General features: G+C 39.8%; 1 long non-coding RNA gene across 2 annotated transcripts in view; it reads right to left on the reverse strand.

Annotated features, from left to right (window-relative positions):
- The window catches only part of LOC104658773, a 210,826-nt gene that overhangs the window by 89,342 nt on the left and 97,953 nt on the right, over positions 1-23,531 (reverse strand). The window contains exons 1-2 of one of the 2 annotated variants that reach the window (XR_004052497.1): positions 8,616-8,761; positions 5,373-5,437 (exon numbers count right to left, since the gene is read on the reverse strand). This is a non-coding gene — a long non-coding RNA (uncharacterized LOC104658773). Of the gene's footprint in view, positions 1-5,372; positions 5,438-8,615; positions 8,762-23,531 lie in introns of those variants that run through there. The other variant, XR_747490.2, reaches the window with a different exon arrangement.

Here is a 23,531-nt window from a genome sequence, read left to right on the forward strand (position 1 = left end):
GCAGATGTTAAACATCATATAGAAAAATATTACACCAGTAAGTCCATGTTCACATATTTAAAATGATCCCAATCCTACAGATGTATATGCACGTAAACTATATATGTAATACATAAAATATATTTGTGCTGTCCCCAAAACATTTTTTATTTATAAAAAAAAAGCCACAATGTGATATCAGCCATAACAATCCACATCAACAATGTGACATTGCTATGTTGATTCTCTCTAAATGACATGTTTTTGGATGACTATTATTTTCTTTTTGTGCTTTTCTGTATTTTTCATATTTTCTGAAAGGAATGTGTTATAATATCAGAAAAGATCTTTTGTATTAATCACGCCACACTAGTATTGTGCATAATGTTTTGCATAATTCTAATCACAGAAATCTGAAAATCTTATAAAATTGTTAGCACTTTCCCCAGAAAAAATAAATGCATTATATACAAGTAAGCATCAAATTTTATATAACGTTACAGATTTTACAGACCCACTGAAGCCCATTCAAGAGCTCTAGGTGAGAAACACTGTGGAAAAGTTCAAAGAAATTCCTTATGCATTATCTCAATGGAGTCTCATCAAAACTTTGTAAATAGGAATAGCTACTATTTTTACCAATTTAAGAACGAATAAACTATGTCTCAAAGAGGTAAAGAACGCACAGTTGACAGGGAGAGAATTCACACCAGCAGCCACATGCTGTTGCCTTAGCATTGTGAGTTTCATGTCGTAGCACAGGGTGGTTTATTATATACAGAACAGGATATTGTCAAATAACAAAACCAGACCTTCCTTGAATCCTGATTCACTCGTGAAATTTTGAAAAATCTCCTGACTTTATCATGCCTTGGTTTCATCATCAATAAAGTAGAGATAATAACACTTGCCCTGCATATCCCCCAGAGTTGTCATAGAGATAAAATGTAGGGGGAAGCACTTGCAAACATAATTTATCTTTATTATTATTAATACATAAACGTGTCTATTACGAATCTATTACAACTCAGGCCAGCACTGGGGTAAGTGCTGATGGGACCTAGGTGGGGGAAGAAAAAGACAAAGCATCTTACTAAAAGGCAATTAAAACGCACCGTTCTAGTTCAAAAAGTCTGTTTCCATGAGTAATTAGCAATCTATTATGCATCTGACAATGGTTTGTTGGCTATTAACATCAGTTCCGTATGGCCATCCTATAAAGGGAATCAACAAAGCAGGGAGTTCCCAGCTTTAAAAAATGTTTGCTTTCACAGGTATGTGTGTAATTTACGTCTGTGATTTAATTTCAATGATTAAAATTTTAAGTTAATTTTGAAGTCTGCTCTTTTTCCACTGCATTCATCACAGACTTGCTGAAGACTCCCGGACAATTAAGGCACATAAAAGCGTAACAAAGCTCCCTCTCCCTATTTGACGCTATCAGCCTTCATATTCTTACTGTTAGAGATAATCCACATGCCTTGATACCCCGGATACTTTGGTTGCATAAGTAGGCTAGGTCTTTCATAAATGTGAGTTGAGCTGAAGTATGTGAATAAGATGCGGGGTTAGTGCTCCCTGAGGTGCTCCAACCGTGACTAGCTGGGTACCATCTCACCTCCATGCAACTCAGTTTTCTCATCAGTAATCTGGGTATCATGAAGCCTGTTTTAATGGGAAAAGTCTCTGCAAATTGCAGTGGCCCATGAAAGTGGAATAAATCATGATTTTTTGCATTTAGAACTTCCCTCAGCCAGTTCTTTCCAGTATCTTCTTCATCACAAACAGTCTATGACATCACCTAATGTACTTAACAGTCTGCCTCTAAAACTGAACTGAGACTCACGGCCGGTGTTCTTGTTTGGGGTTTTTGCTGCAGATTGCACTCACCTATTTAGATACCCCTTGTTCACTATTCACCAGGGGATGGGCCATCTGGATCCATTATCTGTTTTATTTCTTATGTACCCCACAGAAGGGTAGTTAAAGCGAAAAACTTCACGTGCTGATCCTTTCATTCTTAGTCATAACCCTTCTACAGTTGCTCCGGAGTGACGGTACGGAACCCGTAAGTGTGAGATCACTCCAGGCTGCTCTTCTAACCTCTAAATGGAGTCAGTCCTCAGGGATGGATGGAATTTCACTGCATTTTCTCATTTCATTTGTATAATGAAATCATTGTTTGGCCTTTTCGTTCTGTACTTTTGCCCTTTTCGGTCTTAAGGTGGACCATTCAGTAGCCCCTTCCTATTTTTCTACGAAAACTAAGAATCATAAATGGACTCTCATCAAATCTCAACAATTTCATGTATTTCCAAAAGTATCACATCAAATACATTCCGCCTTCACAGCAGTATCCATTTGTTATATACTTGCATGTACTTATATACACATAGAAGTGAATATGTATATAAATCTACAATGTGTGGACGTGGTAAAACTCAAACCGTCACCAGAAAAATCAATCGCTTATCATCACTGATTGGATCAGCTGTGTGATGATATGATCCACGTGTGATCGGATTCAACGCCAAAGAGCAACATGCAATGAAACATCAGCCTTCCCTGAAATCACCTGGGGTACTTGTTAAACTAGAGACAATCAGACCTCGCCCCAGAATGATAGGTGGTTTATGGAATAAACAGAGATAAAGTTTTTTAAAAAATGTATCTGTTGATTTATAGCCAAAAATCTCCCCAACGTTACATGGAGGGCAACAAAATGGAGAGTTGTTGAGTAAATTGTACAATATTCATTTAATGTGAACACCACAGTGATTAGCAAGAAGCCAGTTAAACAGAAAAATGCATGTGGTATTATGATAAATAAAAAGCCAGCATAATAATTGATGGATCAGAGAAAAAGATCAGCAGTAAATCAACATACTTGGGAAGCTTTAGTTTTGAGCAAAGATGATCATTCACATTAGTAGGGAAATAATGTATTATCTAAGAAATAGTGGTGAGGCATCTAAGCAGCTACCTAAAAAATCGTATCCTCCTTTACACTTACACCAGCACAAATTCCAGAAGAATGAATGAAAATAAAGCCATAAAAGCAATAAAGAAGAGCATAGAAAATATTATAATCTCAAAATAAGAGAGTTTTCCAACTGTAACCTAAAACCCAAAAGACAATTAAAAATACTGATCAATCCAACTGTGTCCAGGCTTGTTTTTAGAAGCTTTTTCTCCCCAAATAAACACCATAAACAAAATAAAAAGACAAAGAACATACTGGAGAAAACATTTACAACTCTTAATGTACAGGGCTAACTAATACATGAGTCATTAAAAGTCAGTATTTTTAAAATTCCATTAAAAGTGGGTAGATGACAGAAAAACATACAGAAAATAAAATGTGATAGTTTTTCATCATATACAAAGTTTCTCAACCTTATTGTAAAGAAATAGACAACAAAACTTCAGAAAGATACTATATTTCACTTAGGTTAACAAAGATCAAAAACCTGATGACACACTATGTTGTGAAGAAATGAGCACTGTCATTCATTGCTGGTGGGCGTGTAAATTGGTAAATCTCTAGTCAATTAAAATATAAAACACACACACTATTCGACCCAGGACTTCCATTTCCCATAAATTTCTCACGTAGTTGAGAATTTAAATTTTAAAGGAAAATGATAACTCTTTCTTGGTCACAGTCCTAAGGTATCAACAAGTCACTACCACAACTTGTTATAACGACATCAAAATCGGCCGGGCGCGGTGGCTCACGCCTGTAATCTCAGCACTTTGGGAGGCTGAGGCAGACGCATCACGAGGTCAAGAGATGGAGACCGTCCTGGCCAACATGGTGAAACCCTGTCTCTACTAAACATACAACATTAGCTGGGCGTGGTGGTGCACGCCTGTAGTCCCAGCTACTTGGGAGACTGAGGCAGGAGGAACACTTGAACTGGGAAGACAGAGGTTTCAGTGAGCCAAGATCGCGCCACTACACTCCAGCCTGACAACAGAGCGAGACTCTGTCTCCCACACACACACAAAAACACATCAAAATTGATCAGTGACAATCCACTTTAGTAACATACTTCTGAAAGCTAGCCAATCAGTAACAGCCATACTTCTGAAATCCAACTATTAGCAACAGGCACACTCCAAATGCCAAGCTTTCACCGCTAAAGGTCAATTAATTTCCACACACACTTCTCACAGTGTTTTAATTCCTGAACTTAATGCTTCCCAAACCCTATATATGATCAGCATTTGCTTTGTTTTAACAGAACTGTGTCCTACAAGCACTGCTGTCTCTTGTTTAGCAAGCAATAGAGTCAGATTTTTACTTTAGATATTGAGTGGCAGCCTTTTCCTTCCATCCAAGAACTAGAACATAGGAGAGACAGCATACGCATAAAGATGTTCTACTCTTTTTCAAAGCATTGTTTAGCATAGCAACAGATTGCAAACAATGTAAATAATCTCGAAGGACCTGTAAATTAGAAAAACAGAAACATCAGATGTGTCCTAGAAAGGGAACTAGCTGGCATGGGGCAAAGAAGGAAGGAGAGACAAATACATTTCATATACACAATTTTGGAGTTCTTAACATTTTGCCCCATTGGCAGATATTACATATTAAAAAGTAATTGATTTAAAGTCAGAATTTTAAATTGTATGTGTAAAAGGAAAAAATACATATGAAGTTGGTATTAAACCAGTAACTGTTGCTATGCTAAATTATCAGTGGAATAGTTTTTTCAATGTCTCTTTCCCTAAACCTTTCATAATGTTGTGATATAACTTGTCATTTTAAATGGAAATGATTTCTAAATTTCATGCACAATATCAAACCAAAATGCAGCAAATGAGATTATTCCATTTTAAATTGGCATATAACCACAATATTGAAGGCGCATAAAGCTAATTTCTCTTATTAGGAGAAATAACCAAGGAGAAAAGAGGAATTGGAGAAGTCCAATTACATTGCATGAGAGAAACTGGCAGAACAAAATCTTCTTGTAACATTAAAAGGCATCAGGCAAAGCCCAAAAGCTCTGTGAGACTTAGAGCTAACACTTCCATTCCCAACAGCTTGGAGAGCAACACTCTTGTTGCACTGGCACTCAGGTGCAACTATAGACACATGTAACTATTTACTTGCAAAAATAGACAAGAAATGCATGCGTATTGCAAACTTTGCAATTACTTGTCTATTTTTTAAAGTTAACCTAGTAAAGAGTAGACACATATTTTGCTTTATTTTAAATTAGTTCTTTCTCCCAAAGATCCCAGCAGCCTCTACTTCCAGAAGACAGCTACACGTACAGCACAATAGCCATCAGAAATAACATCTCCCACTATCACACTTGCTGAGTCACTCAAGTCCTCAAAAAGCAAAAAAAAAAAAAAATAGACCTTAATTTTCTTACCACTGTGCAGTGTGCTCTTGGAATTCAGAAGCCAGGTGAAGCTTTCTTCTTTCAACTGGAGAACTCTAAAAGGAGGAAAGAATAAAACAACTGAAATCATGTTGCTTAAAAGCTATCCTGAGCTGTTGAGTGGGGAATAAAACAGTACATTAAAATGATCCAAAGTATCAAACAGAACTATTTTCATCCATCATTGGATAGTGACAGATAACTCAGACTGTGCCGACTTGCATGGTGAGGTTAAGTTGCAGGGTTTCAGCCACCCATTAATTCTAAGGAAACTCACAAGGCATATTTGTATTATTCCATCACTTAAGACAACTTTAATCCAGTCTCCCATTCCATTTTCATTTCTAGTGTTGAAATACTTAACACAGGGTAAACTGATTACAGAAAAAAGTAACACTCTTGGCATAGAATTTAATTTTGCAGTTTATTCATTTTAATTGGTGACTATACTCAAAACTCCTGACAAACAAGAAATTTGAAAGATCTGATGATTAAACTGTTAATCCAAACTTCCTCCTGCACAAAAAATTGTAATTTTTAGGATGAAAACCAAAAGGCAAACTTTGAATATATTTGTATTTCTTTTCATGTTTGAGAAATCACTTAACTAATCACTCGTATCAGTCTTATACAGAAAATTTAGAGTTTTAAAAGTTTTTTTCAAAGGCTGTCATTAGCCAATCTGGCAATATCTAATAAAATTAAAAATACGGAAGGCCAGGCACCATGGCTCATGCCTGTAATCCCAGTCCTTTGGAAGGCCAAAGTGGGGATATTGCTTGAGCCTGGGAGTTCTAGACAAGCCTAGGCAACATAGAGAGAGACCTAGACTCTACAAAAAATTTTTAAACATTAACCAGGCATGGACATGCATGCCTGTAGTTCCAACTACTTGTGAGGCTGAGGCGGGAAGATTCTTTGAGTTCAGAAAGTCGAGGCTGAAGTGAGCGGTGATTATGCCACTGTACTCCAGGCTGAGTGACAGAGCAAAACCCTGTCCCAAAAAATAAAATAAAATAAAATCCTTATGCTACAATTCCATTTCTGGGGATCTGTAAAGGCACATGTACCATGACTCTCATTACAGCATTGCCATTTGGAGGTCAAGAACTAGAAACCATGTTAATGCCCATAGATGAAAGAATGGTGGGATAAATCCATGGAGCAATGTTATATTCACTGGACAGAATAAGAAGCATTCATGGAAAGTAATTAAATAGCATTAATTATATGTTAAAGAATTTTGTCAATGATTTTGATTGGGAAAAGCAGTAGGCAGAAAGAGAACAAAATGGTTTTGTAATAAAATGGTTACTCTATATATAAAAAATATGTGTATATATGTAGATATTATATATCTATATATATACACACACACACATATATACATATATAAACAAATTGTAAAACTAAGCCTTCATATCAATTATTCCCAATCAAGAGTGATGTTGCCTGCTAGGGATATTTCATGATGTCTGGAGACATCAAGGCTGTGGGGAGCATGCTCTTAGCACCTGGTGGGTGGAGGCCAGGGATGCTGATAAACATGCCTCAGTGCACAGGACAGCCCCCCACCTCAAAGACTTATCTGGCTCACGTGTCAATAGCACTGAGGCTGAGACATTCCTGTATGTGGTGATGACATGATTTTATAATTAAATTACATAGGTATAGAAAATGTGTGGAAGCTCACACACCAGGATGTACACGTAGCTCATCTAGCAAGAGATGGGGGTGGGGATGAAGGCTGAGATGCTAGTGGAGAGGAAGAAGTAGTAGATGGAGGTGCCCAGGTTAGGGTCAGTTTTATAATACAATCTTTTCTCTTATATCTTGATATGCTTCCGTTCTGTGTTTCCACCCAAATCTCATCTTGTAGCTCCCATAATTCTCACGCATTAAGGGAGGAACCCAATGGGAGACAATTGAATCATGGGGGTGGGTCTTTCGCATGCTGTTCTTGTGAGAGTGAATGCGTTTCATGAGCTCTAACGGTTTTAAAAAGGGAAGCTTCCCTGCACAAGCTCTCTCTTTGCCTGCCGCCACCCACGTAATATGTGACTTGCTCCTCCTTGCCTCCTGCCGTGATTGTGAGGCCTCCCCAGCCATGTGAAACTGTAAGTCCAATTAAACCTCTGTCTTTTGTAAATTGCCCAGTCTTGGGTATGTCTTTATCAGCAATGTGAAAACAGATGGATACATACCTGTATCAAATTACCTTGAAATTATTACTGTCATGTTTCTTTTTGTTTCTTAGATGCAGCAAAGTAAAGGCATAACTTTAAAATTTCACTAAACCACACTCTTCCCAGATAAATGAAAAATAAACCCAACTTGGAAGGAAATCCCAACTTAAAGGCCATCAAAGGGAGAGAAATGATAACTTAGCCAGCGTGGCCTTTGGCCAATCTTTGTACAATATTGCTTCTATTCTCCTAAATAATCTTGTTGATTTCAGTTAATTTGAACTGGCCTCACCCTCTTCCACTGTTCATATAAGTAGTTTAGTATTTTTATTACATGATAGGGCATTCAATTTTAAATATAGCAGAGCACCAAAAATATGAAAAGTCATTCATTAACTTTGCACAGATATGAGTATGGCTGTTGTAGTTTTCCTGCTAGCAAATCCACAAAATACACTTCAAAATGAGTATTCTGCCTTATGTCAGATGTGAACCACACCTAGTCAATGCCATTTCTGAATTAAGAGGTAGTACTTTTTGTCATCTTTCCTAAACTGCTAGTCTTCAGGTGTTTTGTGTAGATTTTAGCAAAAGCACAGAGCTTCATTGTATTCTGAGTAAACCTTTCTTTGATGAAAGCCCTTGTGAAGCTTGTATATGGCTATATGGCATTACTGTCAGACATCAGCGCCACCAAGAAAAAGTACCTATTCTCACTAAATGCCACATGTCAGGTTACTGCATACACATAAAACGCCAGGAACACAGAGGGTGCTATGGGAGGCCAAACTGATCCTCACTATTCATCAGGGGAAAATAACATTTTTTTGTACTCCTATTTCTGACTCTTCCCAGGCCCTTGCCCCTTGATTCCATTCATCCTGCTCTCACTGGGATGATAAATTCTCCTTCTCCCATCTTTTGCTCCCATCAGTTCTTCTCTCACTCCTTCCTGATGATTTTATTTTATTGTGGAATATTTCCTTACTGGACTGTAATGTTCTGTAATTCTCAGCATAAAGTATTTTTCCACCTGAAGTCTCCTTACCCAAATATCTATCCTCAAGCTATTGTCTGATTACACTTCCAATCTCATGAAGATGCTGCCTCCGGTCCAGCCTACATATCCACACTCATCTGTGTGCACTAAGTGCTTGTTTTCTGATTACCCCTCTGAAGAGATGACACCACAACCCTTTGATGCCCACTCTGTTCTGATTCTCAAGGTCTATTTTAACTTTCTTGGTTATGTCACAAAACACAGATTATAAGACTATCAGAGTAAAGCCGGGAGCACTGACCCACAGTAGCCAATAGGTTTCAATTCCCCTGCTAATGCCATTCATTGGAAAGTTTGTTTTTGCAGTGTCCAGAGGAATGCCTGTAGGGGAGGCCACCATGATGCATTGGCAGTGCTGGCATCAGTAGAAGTGGGTAGTGGCAGTGGACATGGCCAGTACCTGTTTATTGCCCAAAACTAGTCATAAGGGACCTTTCAATGACAGGGAAAATCTAGGGTATATGTGCCTGGTCTATGTCCCTGAAGTGCATTTAAGAGTGTGGATATATACATAGACATGCACACAAACCACATGTGTGTGTCTCCCATGTGGAAAAGACCAAAAGTGTTTGTAAGCTGTAGACAAGATACCAGCAGAGATTTCTTCTTGTTTCTTCCACATTTTCCAGGAAAGTCCAAATTCCTTCCTGACATAACCTTCTTCCCTAGCCTTCTGTTGGGCAACTCTTTGAAGAGCCACCCAGAACATGCTTCTTGCCAGCTCTTGTGACTGGTTCCTTCAATGTATGCAAGTGTCTACTCGAAGGTCACTGTGATGGTTAATATTAGATGTCATCTTGATTGAATCTGAAGGATGCCTACATGGCTAGTAAAGTATTATTTTTGGATGTGTCTGTGTGAGAGTTGCCAGAGGAGACCGACATTTGAGTACGTGGACTGGAAGAGGAAGACCCACCCTCAATGTGGGTGAGCACCACCCAATTGGCTGCCAACATGGCTAGAACAAAACAGACAGAAGGGATTTGCCTTGTCTCAGATGAGACTTTGGACTTAGATGTTTGAGTTAATGCTGGAATGAGTTAAGACTCTGGGGGACTGTTGGGAAGGCATGACTGTATTTTGTAATGTGAGAGGGACATGAGATTTCAAGGGGCCAGGGGCAGAATGATACAGTTTGAATCTGTGTCCCCACTAAATCTCACGTGGAAATGTAATCCCCAGTGCTGGAGGAAGGGCCTGGTGGAAGGTGAGTGGATTATGAAGGCAGAATTCCCACGAATGGTTTATCACCATCCCCTTGGTGCTGTTCTTGTGACAGTGAGTGAATGAGTTATCACAAGACCTGGTTGTTGTACAAGTGTGTGGCACCTCCCTGCTGTCTCTCTTCCTCCTGCTCCAGCCATGTAAGACTCCTGCTTCCCCATTACCTTCTGCCATGATTGTAAGATTCCTGAGGCCCCCCCAGAAGCAGAAGCCACTATGCTTCCTGTATAATCTGCGGAACCATGAGTCAATTAAACCTCTTGATATGGTTTGGCTGTGTCCCCACCCAAATCTCATCTTGAATTGTAGCTCCCATAATTCCCGCACGTTATGGGAGGGACCCAGTGGGAGATAATTGAATCATGGTGATAGTTCCCCTATATTGTTCTCATCGTAGTGAATAAGTCTCATGAGATCGGATTGTTTGATAAGGGAAACTCCTTTCACTTGGCCCTCACTCTTCTCTTGCCTGCCGCCCTATGAGATGTGCCCTTCACCTATCATCATGATTGTGAGGCCTCCTCAGCAACATGGAACTGTGAGTCCATTAAACCTCTCTCTTTTGTAAATTGCCCAGTCTTGGGTATGTCTTTATCAGTGGCATGAAAACAGACTAATACACCTCTTTTCTTACAAATTACCCAGTCTCAGTTATTTCCTTACAGCAGTGTGAGAATGGACTAATACAGTCACCTCCTCAGAGAAGCCACGTCTGACTGCTGTATGAACAGGGCCTGGCCCTGCCTCCTGGCTGTTCAGTCCCAGCCTCACTCTATTCTATAAGCCAGCATCATTTTCTTCACAGCATGTGTCCCCTTCTGATGTAACACTATCAATGTTTGCTGGGTTATGTGAATCTTAACCCTGTGTTCATCCCCTGTCCATGCTCACTGTGTTGTGATCACCACCGTGGGAAAGGCTGGGGTGTCCTCTGGACCAGGCATCTACCACAGGGCAAGGCATGAGGTGGACACTGGACAGAGGTTCATGCAATTTCTTAATCTGTTTTCTGTACGTATGAGGAAGAAAGGCCCAGAGAGATGATGCAACCCAGCCAAGGTCACTCAGTAAATACTAATAAGTGAACATTTCATTTGAGCCCAGAATCCTTTAACCTCAAGCACTGGCTCAGATTTAATTTACTTTGTTTTGTTTTGTCTTTCAGAAAAAACTATAAATAACTGATGCAGACTGTTTTTTCCCCAAGGGAAGCCCAGAAAAGTGGCTGTATATTCTATGAAGAACATAAGTATGTCTCAGTCATGAGCCAGACATTTTCAAGTAATTCTCAGGAATTCTCAAGGAATTCTGAGTTCTGACCCTCCTCTTCCCATGGTGAACTCAGAGCCACAAAGTCTGCTGCACACAGAGCTTCTACAGATGCAAATCTGAGAACCCTGTTGGCTCAAAGGTATCACTGCCGCTCATGCTAAGTTGCTTTGCCTCAGCTTCCAAAAAACCTCACTGAAAAAGCAGGCTCAAATTCTAATACCCCTTATCTTGAGTCCCTGAGACAAGTCACCTCCTTGCCCCAAGGCTCCCATCATCTCCTTCTCCTTCTTCCTCCTCTTCCTCCTCCTCTTCTTCCTATTCTCTCATTTGGCTCTTCATTTGTGTTTCGATTATTCCTTGCACCTAGTTCTTTTACAACATCCATGGCACTTCTTACTGTTAGGTATTTGCTTATATACACAGTGAGCATCCTAGATTTCAGAACCAAGCATGTGCCAAGTGTCTTGTATGTTACAAAGTTAATTTATTTAATCCTCCCAATACATTTATGCAGCCAATATTTGTATCCCAGTTTTAAAGATTAAGGCAACTGGGTCTCAGACAGATGAATTCACTTGCCCCCTGATAGTAGAGCTCACAGACACAGCCTGTCCCAAAGTCCAGTTCATCTCTTTACATCCTTGTAAGTCATTATAATCCCTTTGTGACTTACATGAAATGCAGAATGGGGAGAGAGTGTAGGGAGAATGGGAGACAGGCAGGCAGTATAGAAGACGTAAGAGCTTGGGCGTTGGAGTAGACTTTGTGTTTGAATCTTTATGAACTATGGACACGTGATGTAACCATTCCAAGCTTCACAATTCTCTTCCAAGCTTTACAAATCTCTCTTTCAAAAAGTAAAGAGAGGATAACATTTTCCTCATAAAACTGATACAAGATTAAATAAGAAAATATATGAAATGTATATTTGCCCCAGAGTCTAAAGGATAAGTGATGTGTAAATACATTATCTAGGAAACGCCAGAGGGGCGCCAGTGTGTACATCGGTGGGGCTAAGTATCTGGAGGCCCTGGTTTTGGGCCTGTGTGCAAAACCTTAAGGTATAGCAAGATAGGAGTCCTGAGCTGTTCTGACCCTGGAGATGTGGGCTTAACTACAAGTGCCTATTACCATGTCTTCCCCAGCCACCGACAAGCTAGAATGCCTAAGATCACCAGACTGCCAGGAACAGCTGGAAGGACACCAGCATATGATAGGGGACAGAGATCCAGAGCACTTCAGGAGACCACGGAGAGCAGGCACCATCTTCCACTGAAGGGGAGGCTGTTATTAATCGGGGAAAATAATTGTTCTCAAAATCCTGGTTCTTTTAAAATGCAACTACCATATTTTATTTTTCTAGTGAGTAGAGTCACCAAATTTAGCAAATAAAAACGCGCTATAGCTAGTTACATTTGAACTTTAGGTAAGCAACGAGTGAATTTTTATTGTAAGCATTTCCCATGGGATATTTGGTAACCTTAGCTCTGAGCACTGTTGATTTCTAGGTATCCCTTCTCTAGTTTAACCATCGGAGATGCGACTGTGTTTGAAAACATTGGTTCCCAGATGTCACAGGAATGGCTGATAAAGGATGGCTCTTACAATTCTGAATCAAGGAAAGACCCAGGAACGCACAAGTATTCTATATCTTAACCACTGTCCCCAAACAGCATTGCTATTGCTATTCTTAATTCCCTCTGCAGTGGCAACTAAAACCCCTCATTCTGCACACGTGAAGTGTCTCTCCACTGTACGTTGTTTGTTTCCTTTTAATTTTCAAAATTCATATTCTTCACATTAAAATACCAGACACTTACATTAAGACAGAGTCTCTGTCTGTGGCTCAGGCTGGAGTGCCGTGGTACAATCATACCTCTCTGCAGCCTTGACTTTCTGGGCTCAAGCAATCCTCCCAATTGCCCCTTCCCTCGTAGCTGGACTGCAAGCATGTGCCACAACGCTCAGCTCCTTTTAAAAATTTTTTGTACAGACATGGTCTCGTTATGTTGCCCAGGCTGGCCTCAAACTCCTGAACTCAAGCAATCCACCTACCTCAGCCTCCCAAAATGTTGGAATTACAATGCACCCAGCTCTTTCTTCTAAATAAATCAACAACACTTTGATTTCTATTTTTAATCACTCCATCCCCATACGAGATCACTATTAATCCTGGTTGAAATTTCCCACAAATTCAGTGCTGTCTTGCTTCGCACTATCAAAAGTTATCCTTATGGCCTACAAGGAATTATTGGGTTGGTGCAAAAGTCATTGTGGTTTTTGCCATTACTTTCAATGGCAATGGCAAAAACAGCAATGACTTTTGCACCAACCTAATACAACTACTTAAGATTGTGATGTGAGTTCTTTAAAAGTTTGATTATCCCAAATTTGTATTTAAAAAAACTACTTTGAAACGTTTTAGGTAAGTATCTATGAGTCAAAATATTTGTGAAGGGGGAAAATGACAATTTATCCGAATAGGAAAATAGTATTTCAAAGATCCTATCTCCAACTTTACTGAGGTACGACTCGCGAAGGACAGTGAGAGACGGTCCCAGTTTTGTGTCTGGTTTCATGTCTCTATTCCACCCATATGTGGAGGTCATTTGATGAGCATGGGTCCTCCTCATGGCAGGGGCAGTTCCTTATCCATGCTCATGGCCCTAATAGTGATCTTTCACGTCATTCCTTGGGCAGAAACACATTTAATTATTGTTATGCAAGAAATGTATCCTTGTAAACCATGGAACTTGTCAAAAGGTGGTTTGTAGACGTTTCTCATGCAAATAACTCTCTGGTGATTGACAGCAGTCCCTTCTAGGGCCTCTTTCCTGCAGTGCTGATTCAGTGGGGCGGGATGGCTGGTGGGTAGGGTGGGGGATGGGGTGGGGTGGGGTGTGGGGAGTGGGGCCAGGATCCTGAGTTTTAACCACTACCCCAATCTGACCCAAGTGCCCCTGATTCTCTCAACGCAGTTCGAAGAATAATGCTGTCCCCTCTATAAATTGCCCCCAGATATAGGAAGATGCCAGCAAAGTGACAGAGAAGGTTTATAGGTTTAAGATCTTAAAAGAACTTCAATCCAGGATTAAAGAGAAAAGCAAAACGAAAAGTTAAACTTCAGAAGGATACCTCAATCAAATGAGCCTTCCAGGGTTCCTTATTCTTCCCCAATTCCTGAGCTTGATATTGACCTGGGAAAGGTCAGGCTTTAAAGTTAAATGCAGGCCGGGCGCGGTGGCTCACGCCTGGAATCCCAGCCTTTTGGGAGGCCGAGGCGGTCGGATCACAAGGTCAGGAGATGGAGACCAAGGTAAAACCCCATCTGTACTAAAAATGCAAAAACTTAGCCGGGCGTGGTGACGGCGCCTGTAGTCCCAGCTACTCGGGAGGCTGAGGCAGGAGAATGGCGTGAACCTGGGAGGCGGAGCTTGCAGTGAGCCGAGATCACGCCACTGCACTCCAGCCTGGGAGACAGAGTGAGACTCCATCTCAAAAAAAAAAAAAAAAAAAAAAAAAAGTTAAATGCAGAACTTTTTAAAAGCTACCTCTCTGGGGCCAAGGAGGGTACACATGTGGGGCAGGACCGGGGGGGCCATGCCGTTCCTGTGGCCCCTGCACCCCTGGTCCTGCAGCACCTAGCAACCCAGCCTGGATCGGGCATGACATGTCATGCCACAGAATTCCCCTCTGCATCTGAACATAGTCTTTCTTTCTCAGATACCCTCCATGGCCACTATTTTTCTACCACTGCTCTCTTCTGACCTAAACTGGTAAGTACAAGTTTTCCCTTTGTTAGGCAGTACAGGCATGATCTGCTTTTATCATTCAATGGCAACAATATCTTGATATGGTTACTTGGTGTCCTCTGAAAATTACTTCTTCTGGGACACAGGTCGCGTTTTGATGCAAATAAAAAAACTGTTGTCAAGGACAATAAAAGTCTTGGCTTCCTGCAAATAGCAAAATTGAGATAAGGAAGCAAAGTTCACAGCAACATAACTGAGTGGGGCTCAGCTCCAGGGCCTGACCAGTTAGGTTTCACAGCTCCACCTCCACCATCCGACTACCCCTGGGTAAGTTAATGAACCTCTCTGTGCCTCGGTGTCCTCATATTTATTTTTTTTATATCTCTTAATTTTTATTACTCATAAAAGCTTTAGTTTGAATTTAGCTTTCTGCCTCTGTGCTTGTTCCTTCAACACTTTTGACAATGATTTTCTGCTCCTCAATAAGGAAAGCATGCTTGATTCCTTCACAAGCACAGTTAGCACACATGGAACCACCACAGGCCCTGCTGACATGTTTCTGTGTTTTGGACAAGCTCATAAGATTTTAGGTCTCACAGCATGAAACCCTTGAACACGCTGAGTACAGATTTTGGTGCTATCGCAAGCTTCTTGGTGTAAAGGTAAACAATTTTACTACCACAGGTTCTGGGTAGCCGAGTGTAGTGAGAAGCTGGATTGTGGGAAAGCCTGTGATGGTTTGTCAAACACTGGATCATTCTGAGTGCCTCTAGACAGCGTCCCCAGAAGAGGAAAAAGCTCATCTTTAAATCAAAGAAAACTCCAGCACGGCCAGGCGCAGTGGCTCACACCTGTAATCCCAGCACTTTGGGAGGCTGAGGGGGGTAGATCACGAGGTCAGGAGTTCAAGACCAGCCTGGCCAAGATGGTGAAACCCCGTCTCTACTAAAAATACAAAAGAAAATTAGCCAGGTGTGGTGGCACGCGCCTGTAATCCCAGCTACTCCAGAGGCTGAGGCAGAGAACTGCTTAAACCTGGAAGGGCAGAGGTTGCAGTGAGCCGAGATGGCTCCACTGCACTGTAGCCTGGGTGACAGAGAGAGACTCCGTCTCAAAAAATAAATAAATAAATAAAACTCCAGCACCGATCTGGTGAGGAATGCTTTGAAATTTAGATGTTGGTTGATATCAAGTGCATAGAATCCAGTATGCTCAGTAAATATGAGCTCTCATCATCACAAGAAGAGAATGTTCGGAGCATTGATGCCTCCATCGGCTCCTATGAACAATGATCATAGTTCCTGTCTTTCTGTGACCTACTCAATAAGAAACTATTATTGCCACTGGTTAGTTGCATCATTCCATTGGCCACGCTAAGTACATTCATCTCCCCTTCCTTCCGTAGAGCATGAACATATATGCAGTCTCTGAGACTCTGTTATGCCTATGCTTTTCAAACCTCTGTCAATTATAGATGTGTGTGTGTGTATGTGTGTACGTGTATGTGTGTATAACTGCAACTTTGAGAGCAATGTTTGTCCCCAAAATAAAGCAAGGATTCATTCTGTCTGCCCTTCTCTGATTCTCCTATCTTTCCTCTTTCTCATTCTTTCTTCTATCCTTTGTCTCTGTCACAGTCTCTCCCTCTTCCTCCCTCCCTCCGTCTCCCTCTCCCTCTCTCTCTGTTTTCCTCTCTCTCACACATACTCTCCTAAAATAGAAGCATAGTATTAAGAAGAAAATAAGTAACTGTCTAATTTCCTAACATAAACATTTCATTTTATTTCCTATGGTTCCCCCCAACTACCCATGTGAAGAGAATTGAGAAACTATACTACCCTAGAAAATCAAATGACTAGAAATAAGCTTGCAACAGTCAATCTTTAAAATCCTTTCATTCCCTCCCTACACTTTCTCTCCCTTAGCTATGTACCATTTGCCTGTAAGGCTGGGTGTCCTGGAAAATAAGTGAACATGTAGATTTGCCCATAGAGAAGCCATGCTTTCTCTGCAACTCAATTGTTATTAAATACTTCAGAGCTATCATTTGGTAAGATGAGCTAATAACCACCCTTCATCCTAACTCCTTTAATTCTTTGCCCTTAAACTGCCAACAGGGAAGAAAAGTTGGAAAGCCCCAAATTCTTTCACTGGGGCTATACCTGCAAGCATTACACTTCTAAATGAAGCCGCAAAGGCGCAAACAATGGAATAGTGAGGAACGTTGCAGAAGAAGTCATCTAAATATGCCATGAGGAGTTGTGCAGCTTCAGAATCCAGTGGACTTTTTTCAAAGGGAGAATGCAATTGGGGAAGAGAAAGTGGAAGACAGAGGGTCTGAGATCATAAAGTCTTATTCTGATGAGAACTAAAACGTTTCCTAGAAACCAGAATGGGAAGTCAGTTTTTACAGGTCCTAGCATTTCACAACTTCCGAAGATGTGCAGGTGGCTAAAACTGACTTTTTATTTCTTAAAAAAAAAAAAAAAAAAAAAAAACTACCTGGCATTGCATTTGCAAGAGGGCTCAGGCCTACTGCTGCTTTGTGTCAGAATAATTATCACCCAGAAGTCCACGGTACCATTTTCTCATGAGAACTACACAATAGCCAAATTTTCTGGAAACTTAAAACATCTCAAAATGCATGGTACACTTTCTTTCTTTTTTTTTTAACCAAAATTTCCCTAAAATATACTGTTTTACAAGGTTAATTCCTAGAATTACAGAGGAAAAAACCCTGAAATTATGAATTCATGCAGAAGAAATTAACTACAGTAGCTTGTACTTTCTGAAATCATATTCTGTGACTTTGTTATAAAAGTTCCAGGCTAGGCATGGTGGCTCATGCCTATAATCCCAACACTAAGGGAGGCTGACGTGGGAGGATCACTTGAGGCCAGGAGTTTGAGATCAGCCTGGGCAACATATTAAGACCTTGTTTCTACAAAAAATTAAAAAATAGCCAGCTGTGGTGGCACATGCCTGTGGAAGCTACAGGAGGATTGCTTGAGCCCAGGATTTCAAGGCTTCAGTGTGAGCTGTGATTGTGCCACTGCACTCCAGCCTGGACAACAGAGCAAGACTCTGTCTCAAAAACAAACAAAAACTCCAGCATATATAAAATACTTTCTTGTTTTTCTGACCAGGGTTTCAAAAAGGGAACAACCCAAATGTGATGGTCTACCTAGTAAATCACAACCATATTCATATCTATAAACTCAAGTTGCTTAACAAAGGCAAATTAGAATTTTTTTCTCTTTAGGTATTTGTTAACACCTGTAAAGAATGGGACACAGTGGAAACTTGATGCAATATATAGTAACAACCAGTGTAAAATGAAGAGGCCAGGCACAGTAGCTCACGACTGTAATCCCAGCACTTTGGGATTATTAAATCCCAAAGTCTCTATTAAAAATACAAAAATTAGCTGGGCATGGTGGCAGGTGCCTGTAGTTCCAGCTACTCGGGAGGCTGAGGTACGAGAATCGCTTGAACCCGGGAAGCAGAGGTTGCAGTGAGCCGAGATCACGCCACTGCACTCCAGCTTGGGCGACAGAGCAAGACGCCATTTCAAATAAATTAATTAATTAAAATAAAATAAAATGAAGAATGTAACTGAAAGAAATAAATATGACGTAAAGAGAGATTTATTTGTATATTATTTCCCTAAGACAATTTCCTTCTAGAAACTTCTAGAAGTTGAATGACTGTGCAAAAGTATCTTCTTGTTTCTTAACTCGTATTGCTGGGATGCATTTCAATGAAAATGGTAAAGTGGAATGAGATCTCTGCTTCCCTTAGTTACTCTCAGATTGAGTGGCTGGTTAACAAAAGCCGTCTTAGGTATTAGTAGCTCAAAAACCTTCTCTACATATTACAAAGCCCTACAACAAGTGAGCCCAGGAGGTCAATGAAAATGCAATGTATGGACTTTTCCTATCCAGGCAGGACTCATTTTCCATTGTTTTTATTTCTGAAATGAAGAGCATTTCCCAAGCTGTTTAAGGAAGTTGGGCTGCTTGATGATTTAAGAGACATGTGATAAACACCCAAGTTCTCCATCTTAGTCACCACATCAGCATCAGGGATGTGATAATAGCTGTACTGTCCTAAATGCATACTTTCCAAAGACTGGTCTTGTTTGTTGCTTTCTGGAAAGGAAGTGGCCAATGCACGCCTTTCTTCTTTAGGAACATCCTCCATTATATGCAGCTTCAGTAAACATCTCCCTTTGGTTTGATTTCCCACTCTTCAGACAATTAATTATACTCTTCAGGCTCCTAAGAGTAAAATCTAAATTCATTACTTTTTTTTTTTTTTTTTTTAATTTATGACTTTAAACAGAAAACTAATGTTACTGGAATAAACAGACCTTTAGAAATCAAGCCAGTAACTGTATCCCACATAACCCCCTATAAAACAAAACAAAACACACAATTAAAATAGAAAGTCAAACAAAAATTAAAAAGACAAAAGTTAGACAAAAATTAAAAGCCGAAAGTGCCATGTAATTGTGTGTACAGTTTATCACCCTGTAAAGATCTAGATGAATTGGTGCAATGCAAATAAGACTTCAAATAAGTACATCAAGTTAAAAAAGAAATGAGTTCCTTTTCCCCCATAAAATTAGAAAGTGATAATAGGGAAAACAAGAAAATGTTGAAAAGATAACAGATGGGTTGGGGTTATTCTGTTTCAGACTTTACCAAGAGAAAGCGATTGGAGAGTTGCCTAATCCTGGTATCATGTTTCCGGCTATGACAGGAAGAGATAGATCATAATAGATAAAAATGGAAAATGTTGTGAAAAAATCAAATACTTCTAAGAAAGACAAAATGCAAGACTCAGCTGTGGTGAGTGTTAAAGGAAATGAGTGTCGCAACTAGATGAAGCTCAAGACATATATTTAAACATGTTCTAATGGTGGAACAGTGAGAAGAACAGCTAAGAATAATGGCCTAAGACAGTCTCAGAAACCCAGAGCCCAGCCCCCGACTCCTTACCCTCAGTGATTCTCGCCATCAAACCCCATGATCTGTCCTATTCTCAACACATCCCTTGATGGAAGTCTAATCTCAGCTTCTAGATACTCTAACCAGAGGTCTAAGTCAATCCTTTCTGAAATTTAAATTCAATTCTTTTTTTAACCTGACTCTCAAGAGAAAAATTCAGGTACTTTCTACTTCCAATTCCCTTCTCTAAACTGAAACATAATGTAATTTACTTACTCTTCTCCCCATGAAATAGCTTACAACTTTTTGACCTCTACCAATGGAATAACTCTCAAAAAAGTAAATGATCCTTACCCTCACACACCTACTCCTATGATCAAGTACCTCTGATAAATATTCAATTATGTTTTCCACTTCTTCCCAGGGAGCTGCATGCAACAGAAACTGCAAATGGCATATGAAAGTTTCCTAATTAAAAAATAAACCATATGAGTGATCATCTGCTTAACGTCTTCCTCCTCACTGGAATACAGGGTCCATAACAGCAGAGACCCTGTCTCTCATTCTCAGCTGACCCATGGCAAATACTGAATATGCATTTGCTGCATGTCTGGATCACTGAGTGAGGGAATGAATGGACCAACACAACTCAGGGCAGAATTTGTCTTTTCTCATAACCCCAGACTTTCCCATCTGTTTTGTTAACATGAGACACAACACTTCCAGAGAAGTGAACAAGCTAGTACTGAGGTCTGGGGGGCCTTCACAGAGAATGCTGGTGTTCTTGGAAAAACACGATAGTGGTCAAAGGAAAAGGAAATGCAGCCATCATTTGTTCCAAGGGAACTAAGCCTAAATCAAACACGTTTGACGACTCAGATGGGCTCCAAAAACAAATACAGAAATATTTATTACCCGAGTCGTTAGGCAGACTTAGAACAAGCAGACTTGTTTAGATCTCCTTTTATAAATAGAGTTAAGTACAATATGCCTTTTCAAAAATATATTTTCTAATTGTAAAGACTCTTGAGATTGTCTGGAAGAGAAAACAATAATAAAAATAGCAACATTCCTTGAAACATACCTTTCTGATTACTCATGAATCCTCATGAAAACATTTTGGGGTGAAAGATATTAGTATTTAGTTTAAAAATATAATCAGCAAATCCAGGAGAGAGCAGCTTCCCTGAAGATAGCTCCCAACACTGATCCTGGGACTGAAAGGGGCATGGAACGTTCTATCACCTCACTGACATTCTGGACCACCTGGGAACCAGCTGCCACTCTCATCTTTAACCCAGACACCAAGTTCACTGTCCTCATCAGGACCATGATCTTAACTTCAGATATGCATCAGAAGTAGAAGAAAAACAAAGCTGTGTTCTATAAACAGTAGTAGTATCTTACATTTTGCATAGTGCCTTGCCATTTACAATGAGCTTCTATTATTTCACTTAAAGACCAGGACAATCCTGTGAGGCAGACATGCTAGTACTATGAATCCCCGTTTAACAGATGAGAAAAATGGATCTAAGAAGGTGAAGTGAAGGTTGCCCACCATCATGTGTTAGACAAGTCTAGAGCCTAGGATATCTAAACCTCAAAGGAGTGGGAGTCTTACTACCAACTGTGGTTAGATGACAGCTACCATTTGCCCTCTATTCAAGACAGATATCACAAATTAGGTTCAGAGCCTAGCAAGTAAGCATTCATCTGTTAAAATTTTATTTTTCCATAGTAAAAAGCTTATTGAAAGGAAGCAGTAGAGAGGGAAGTCATACTTAGTAGCTCTGTGTCTCAGTTTTCTCACCTGTAAAATGGGTCTAACTATAGAACCAAATGCATAGAGGGTCTAACTGTAGAACCAAATGCACAGAGTTGTTGTGAGATTGTAGAGACCCTGTAAAGTTGCTGATGATGGCTTCTGGATGGTAGTCATAGCTTAGCTATTACCATAAATGAAATTGTCCAGACAACTGCAATAGGAAACTTATTTTGCATCTCTTCTTTCACAGGATATCTGGCCTGAGGTGAATTCAAACTTTAAAAGGTGGATTAATTACAGCAGTAAGTTAATAAGTCACTATCATGTAGATTGTAGGAGTGTTTGCTTTAAATTATATGTAAACTAAAGAGAGTCTGCGCTAGAAGGATAAGCACATGCTTGGAACCAAACAGATGAGGCAGCCCTGAAAATCAATCTCTGTTGCTTCTTTCTGGTGTTGGGTTCAGAGATACTCTGACTTTCTCGTTCTTGATCCATGTCCCCATCCACTGCTCATGCTTAGACATGAGCCTTTCTTACTTCCTTTTATACACAGAAGTGATGCTAAAGCAGGTGCCTTCCTCTTCTTTTCTGAGAAATCCTGCAGTACAGAAACTTGTTAAAATTAGTTTAACCCATCATTTTCCAAACTTAAGTAAATAAAAAATGATTTTTTAAGTATTAATGTTCCACAAACATGATCTGGAAAACACTGCCTTAGAGTACAGAATGAGCAAAAGTCAGGAACCTCTTAGATACCACTGAAAGTTGACAGTTGAGAGGTATTATCACCTATGAGTAATCCTGTGATGTGAACCCAGAGAATAACTTTTTGGCTGCCCCAGTTAGTTCCCAAGAACATGGATGAACCTCGGTCCCAAGCTTCATATCAAGTTAGCTTTAGAATCTTTCCAGATACTGCTGGTTCTGGCTACAGAATAGACTAAGTTATTATGGAAATCTTAATACTATAAAGCAATAACAATGTTGAATAAAATAAAAATAAGTTAAAAATGTAACTGTGTACACAAGAAAGAAAGTAAAATCACAGATTCCAGAAATAAAGAGGGAACTGAAGGCAGTGTCTGTAAGCACTGGAACTGAAACTGGTGAGCCTAGGGAGGGAAGAAAAGAAAAGGTTTGGGAGGAAGGAGATTCTAATGGCTTGGGAAGTGAGAATCCCAGAGCTTGGAGACCAGGTTTTTGGCTCGCTCAAGGTGGGATGTTGACACTGAGACATTTTCATAAACTCAGAATTTTCAAATGACCCCACCCCAATTCTTCTCTATCCAGCTAGTCAACATTGCAAAGATTTTCTATGCCCGGAGATCTTCATGGAGAAAGAAAGATCTCCATGAAAAATAAAAACCCTATGCCAGCATGAGGCACAGGTTGAGAGACTGCCATTATACTACCTCTCTGGTATTCAAATCCCCAGAATAAGAATTTAACATAAAGTTTGCCCAGCCTGGTGAGATGCTGGAGGGCTCACATTAGCAAATGCAAAATCACTTCAGAGAGACTCTCCTTAGGCCACAAAATGTATTTCTTGTAAAAACAAGTGCATAGTAAAAAAATATTAAAATACACCAACAAATTTATTAACAATAAACTCAAAAAACAGAAATACTTGAAATCTAAAGATATCAGGGGAAAAATCTGAAAAAAACTATCAATTCAAGATGTTAAAATAAAGATATGAAATAAAGAATAAAGCTCAGTAGGTAAAAATAAGACTACATGTACAAAAAAGCATAAATTTTATAAGAATAAAATAAATCTAGAAATTAAAAAATAAGATACCAAACTTAAAAGTCAGCGCATGAGTTAATCAACAAATTAGACAAAGCTGAAAACAGAAATGGTGAACTGAAAGTCAATGCTGAGGAAAATTATACAGAATGAATCAGAAAGAAAGAGATTTTAAAAATGGCTAAGT

This window comes from Rhinopithecus roxellana, chromosome 13, assembly GCF_007565055.1.
Source record: "Rhinopithecus roxellana isolate Shanxi Qingling chromosome 13, ASM756505v1, whole genome shotgun sequence".
NCBI lineage: Eukaryota > Metazoa > Chordata > Mammalia > Primates > Cercopithecidae > Rhinopithecus > Rhinopithecus roxellana.